Raw genomic sequence first — 6,492 nt, 5'->3', positions numbered from 1 at the left:
CCTCACCAGGGCCGTCTCAACCTCACTGGTGCCGATTCAAATTCACCAGGGCTGTCTCAACCTCACCGGGGCCGTCCCAACCTCACAGGGGCCATTTCAACCTCACCGGGGCTGTTGCAACCCTACTGGGGCCTTTGCAACCCCACTGGGGCCGTCGCAACCCCACCGGGGCCGTCTCAACCTCACCGGGGCTGTCTCAGCCTCACCACGCTGTTTCAGCCTCACTGGGGCCGATTCAACCTCACTGGGGCCGTTTGGACCTCACTGGGGCCGTTTGGACCTCACCGGGGCTGTCTCTACCTCACCGGTGCCGTCGGGCCGATTCAACCTCACTGGGGCCGTTTGGACCTCACCGGGGCCGTCTTGACCTCACTGGGGCTGTCTCTACCTCACTGGTGCCGTCTCAACCTCACCGGGGCTGATTCAATGGCTGTCTCAGCCTCACCGGGGCTGTCTCAGCCTCACCGGGGCTGTCTCAGCCTCACATGGGCCGTCTCAACCTCACATGGGCCGTTTCAACCTCACTGGGGCCGTTTCAGCCTCACCGGGGCCAATTCAACCTCACCAGGGCCGTCTCAGCCTCACCGGGGCCGTCTCAGCCTCACAGGGGCCAGTCATTTCTTTTTATAGCATTTATAAAATTCTTTCTCCACTGCCTTAAACTGTACCTTTTTCAGAATCACTTTTTACACATGCCTGATCTGTTACTGGATTTTGTAGTCTGTTCCCTTTTTTCTATCTATGATGTTCTGCTTTAGCACTCAATGTTTTGTTTTAATATAACTTTAGCATAACAACAATTCATACACAAAATAGGTCAATATTTTCATCATTACTCTTCCTTTTTAATATTTTCAAGGCGATTTCTTTTTTGAGATAAACAAATTTTTAAAAATCCCGTTGGGAAGTTAACCAACAGTATGTTACATTTATAGCTTTCTTTAGGGAGAATGGGTCTTTATATCCAAACACATGATATGTCTTTTCATTTATTCTAGATTTTATGCTTCTCAGATTTGCATAGCTTTATTCATATAGGTTTTACACTTTTTTAAAGCTTATTCCCAATTATTATATATATTTTGTTCCTATTATGAACGGGATTTTTTTCCCTTACATTTTCTAAGTTGGTTATTCCCAGCATAGAGAAAATCAACTTCTTTTTGTATATAGATGGTCCCCAATTTATGATGGTTCCCCTTTACAATGTTGCAAAAGTGATATGCATTCAGTAGAAACTGTACTTTTCAATTTTTATCTTTTCCCAGGCTAGCAATATTCGGTATGATACTTGTAATGCTGGGCAGTGGCAGCAAGCTGCAGCTCCCAGTCAGCCACGATCACTGGGGTAAAAACTGATACTCCACAGTGTGCTGTGTTGCCAGTGTTTTTTAGATGTGTTTTGTGTTTGTTTTTTTAAAATATATTTTTATTGATTTCAGAGAGGAAGGGAGGAGAGAAATAGAAACATCAATGATGAGAGAGAATCATTGATCAGCTACCTCCTGCACACCCCACACTGGGGATCAAGCCCACCACCCAGGCCTGTACCCTGACTGGAATCAAACCATGACTTCCTGGTTCTTAGCTCAATGCTCAACCACTGAGCCATGCTTGCTGGGCATGTTTTGTGTTTTTACACCCCATAATGTCTACAAAATGCCTATCTGTGTCTCTGCTTCTGGTAAAAGGAAGACAATTACTCTTGAGATGAAACTCAAGATAATTGCCCAACTGAAGGTTAATGTAAGTGTTATGAGCAGGTTTGAGGTAGGGTATGCTTAGCTATGATGTTCAGTAAGTTAGGTGTATTAAATTCATTTTTTACTTACGATATTTTCAACTTATGAAGGGTTTACTGGGATGTAAGTCCATTATAAGTCAAGGGGCATCTGTATTTATTTTGGATCTGAACCTAGAAAATTTTTTTAGGGAAGATACAACCAGCTGCCCGCATGCAAATAAATCTTAATAAAGAACTCACAGAACACTCAGCTCTGAGCAGTGAGCACTCTAAGAAAAACTAGCTGTAAAATATACACTAAGGCAACTAAACATAGTAACTTTCTATTTTTTAAATTCTCACCTGAGGATATGTTTTTATTGATTTTTAGAGAGAGAGGAATGGAGAAACATAGATGTGAGAGAGAAACATTGATTGGTTGCCTTCTGTACGTGCCCCGACTGGGATCAAACTCAAAACCTAGGTATGTGACCTGACCAGGAATTGAACTCCCAACCTTTTGTACGGAATGGTGCTCCAAGTGACTGGCCCACCCAGCCAGGACTATAGTGACTTTTGACATGGGTTTTTAACTTATACAGAGCCTAAAATAATTATAAAGAATACTTATCACCAAATATAACTTTTGTTTTGGACCTCTAGCTCATCTTTCTGACAAAATAGCAAACTGGCAAGTTGTCTCTCAAGACCCTGCCCAATGGGACAGTGCCCAAACACTGCACTTCAGAAGGTGCAATCTTTTTGTTTTCTAACATAATCTAAGGTGGTCTCAGGAACGAATTATAAATACAAGTAACCAGGATACATCCCTGTTCTATTCAGCTAGAGTATAGGAACCAATGGCAGAAGAGATCATTCTCTCAGGCCTGTGACTAAAGTTCAGCTGCTGAGCCAGTGTGGTCTCACTGGACTGGCCAGTGCCTGGCCCTACTGCAATAACCTGAGCCTGAGAGAATTAGATGGAAGGTTATATGTTATATGTTGGTATTAACAATCAGGGGTAGCCCTAACCGGTTTGGCTCAGTGGATGGAGTGTTGGCCTGCGGACTGAAGGGTCCCAGGTTCAGTTCCGGTCAGGGGCATGTACCTTGGTTTCGGGCGCGTCCCCAGTGGGGGGTGTGCAGGAAGCGGCTGGTCGATATTTCTCTCTCATCGATGTTTCTAGTTCTCTATCTCTCTCCCTTCCTCTCTGTGGAAGGTCAATAAAATATATTTAAAAAACAAAACAAACAAACAAACAAAAAAAACAATCAGGGGTAGACGTGAAGGCTCTGCAGCTCAGCCCACAGCACCATGTCACTGATAAAACTACAAACATCTATTACTAGTTGGATTTGATAGATGTCACTACTAAAGAATACAGAAAGTTGATTGAATATGCTAAACTATCCCTGAAAGAATATCCAAGAATTGATAATGCAAGCTGCTTTTGGTGAGAGGACAAGCACCCTAGGGAGGGCAGTCATATCTATAGATATATCCTTTTGTATGTTTTGAATTTAAAATAAATTTAAAGTGATGTACTTGACCAATATTTGCCTACATCTTTACATAAAAGCTATAGAGACAATGGTATTAAATGATTTAAAAGGAGACGGTGTTAGTACATATCTGTCTGTAGAGAAGCAGAGATTATATGTATAGAATTAAGTATACATTTCCTGCCATAACGACTTAGACATTACAGGCCCACCAGAAAGCACTACACCAGGGAAGAATACTTTAACGTTAGCAGAGAAACACTTCTTAAACACTTAAACACTTATGTTTCTTTTCTTTTTCTTTTTTTGTTAATCCTCACGCCAGGACATTTTTCCATTGATTTTTAGGGGGAGTGGAAGAGAGAGGGAAAGACAGAGAGAAATATCGATGCGAGAGAAACACATCGATTGGTTGCCTCCTGCACCAGCTCTGACCAGGGCCCGGGCCAGGGAGGAGCCTGCAACCAAGGTACGTGCCCTTGACCAGAATCAAACCCGGGACCCTTTGGTCCCCAGGCTGACGCTCTATCCACTGAGCCAAACTGGCTAGGGCTTATAACATTTATGTTTCTTTATTCTAACTCTAAATTCACCAAAGTAATACAATGATTTTAATCTGTTTTCCCCATGTGACAAAGAGTGCAAAAATTTTACTCATGCTTAATCAAGGTTCAAGCTCACCTGAAAATTCCATTTCTCATGACAAATCTATAAATTGGCAGTCCTGACAGCTTTGGTTAGCAAGGTTTTCCTAGGCCCTGGTTATATCCCTGAGTTAAGGGAAGGTTTCATTTCTGTACTTTTAGAGGTCCAGACCCTGAAATATACCTGGAGTGCAGGTACAAATCCTTCATTGAGAAGTTCTTTGCCCAAATACCTAACTAAGCTGCCAGTCATGGATGATTTCACTACCTCACTTCTTTCCAAGTACTCCAGTCTCTGCCACCTGTATTTCAGAAGTTTCCTCTGCATTCCTTTTGTAATCTTCTCTGGTACTTGGCTATTGGAAATTCTTCTAAGATATCAGGGTTCAAAATCTTTTATCTTCAAAAGGCAGACAGCTAGGCACGATAAATTGGCTGGTATTTCGTAAATGTTTCCCTAAATGCATCTTCTCTATCTATAACCCAAATTGCAAAGTCTGGTCATTCTTATCTTTTATTCTGCAGTAGATAGTTTTTCCTTATTTCCAGTTTTAAGAAACTGATAAGTAGGTATAATATCATTAAGTGCCAAATCTGGAAAATTCCACAAACTCTCAATCTGTAGGCAAAAGTCTATTTTCCTCTATAATAATATCCTCAAGTTTTCCTTTTCTGAGGTATCCTCCTAATTGCAATACTCCTCACCCCCTTTATTTAGAGGGAAGCTGTAGGAGCAAAAATCGAGATTCATAGGATTTGTTATAACCTATTTGTCTGTTCCATCTGTATTTAAAAAATATATATATATATATTTTTTTATTGATTTTTTACAGAGAGGAAGGGAGAGGGATAGAGAGTTAGAAACATCGATGAGAGAGAAACATTGATCAGCTGCCTCCTGCACACTCCCTACTGGGTATGTGCCCGCAACCAAGGTACATGCCCTTGACCAGAATCGAACCTGAGACCCTTCAGTCCGCAGGCCGACACTCTATCCACTGAGCCAAACCGGTTAGGGCTCCATCTGTATTTTAATCTGGATCTCTCCATCTAGCCTCAATTTTACTGACCACTCCATTATTTTGATACCATTTTTTTCCCCTTAACGCAGGTTGTAAATTTCTTTATACTTTTTATCACAGTCTTCAGGGTTTCTTTTTCTTAAATTCTAGCCAGTTTCTTTTAATAGTATTTGTATCTCTTATCATTTTCCACCCTATTATTGGCAATTCCATTTTCTGCAGTTTTTTTTTCCCTTCCTGTTCCTATTCCCATTGTTTTCTCTGGATCTGTGCACAGTTTTTCTCTTTCTTGGTGTTACCAAAGTTTCTAAATCAAGTCTGAGGTGCTATCTTTGCTATCACACTTGAAGTTTGTCTTCTAAAACACTATTCTATTTCAGATGTTTGTTATTTTGGTGGGTCAATTGTTACTCTGCCAGATTCCCAGTAATTATTCTGTATTGGCTCCATAAAGATTTTTTGTCTAATTTTTTGTGTGATGATAAAGTCTCTATTTTCAATTTAAATAAATCCATCAGGCCTTTATGAGAACTTGATGGTGGAGAGGGATTCAAATTTGATGTCTTATATTCCCCTCTGACTCCTATTGCAGACAACCATACATGCACTGTAATTTCACAAATAATCTGCTTATTAACATTTAACTATTAATTTCTATTTACTTTACAGTCTTTTAATTAACTAAGGATGGGACTCTTAATTAAGAGTATGTAGGAAAAAGAGCACAAAATAATGCTGAAATAGGAGAAAGAAATAAAAGGCAAGCTTTAAGGGGGTGGGGGGGGGGGGGACGGACTCCCAGGAGGGCCACCCTAAGCCTAATGTATAATCTCCAAAACTAGGGAATCTTCCCCGCCCCCCAAACCATTCCTTAGGATATTAATCAAATGAACATTTTACAAAGTGTTTTAGAGTTTCTGACTAACATTCAAATACATAAATCCCACTTAATCCTTATAATCTCCATGGGCTGGGAATTATTTCCTCCATATTCAGATGAAGAAACTGAGACTCAGAAAGGTCAAGTTGGCTGGCCAAACTGAAACCACTAGTCAGTGGTAAAGAGGGACTGAAACTCAGGACTGAAACCAAATCCTTATGCTTCCCATGAGATCCTGCTGCCTTCCATGGGCCTTACTAAGCTTGCACCAGACTGGCAATGTTTGAAACAATTTCTGTCACTGGTTCCTATGGGGAGTGAGTGTGCTAGTATACTGATGCATTTAGGTCATCTTTGCCTTAGAGAACCTCAAGAAAGGCCAATATCATAATTCACAAACACTTTGGATTAGTATATGTATATATTTACGTAAAGTTTTAATTTTGAAATAGTTTTAGATTTACAGAAAAGTTGTATGAATTTCTATATAACTTTCACCTTGCTTTCCCTAATGTTAAAATCCTATACAACCATAGTACAATAATAGGAAATCAACATTGATATAACACTACTAACTGAACTGTAGACTTTATTAAAATTTTACCAGTTTTTCCACTAATGTTCTTTTTCTTTTCTAGGATCCAATCCAAAATCCCACATCGTATTTAGTTATGTTTTTTTTTTTATTAAATCTTTATTGTTCAGGTTATTCATTTGTTCC

Source organism: Myotis brandtii, unplaced genomic scaffold (genome assembly GCF_000412655.1).
Source record: "Myotis brandtii unplaced genomic scaffold, ASM41265v1 scaffold45, whole genome shotgun sequence".
Classification (NCBI taxonomy): domain Eukaryota; kingdom Metazoa; phylum Chordata; class Mammalia; order Chiroptera; family Vespertilionidae; genus Myotis; species Myotis brandtii.
This window is presented reverse-complemented; position numbering follows the sequence as displayed.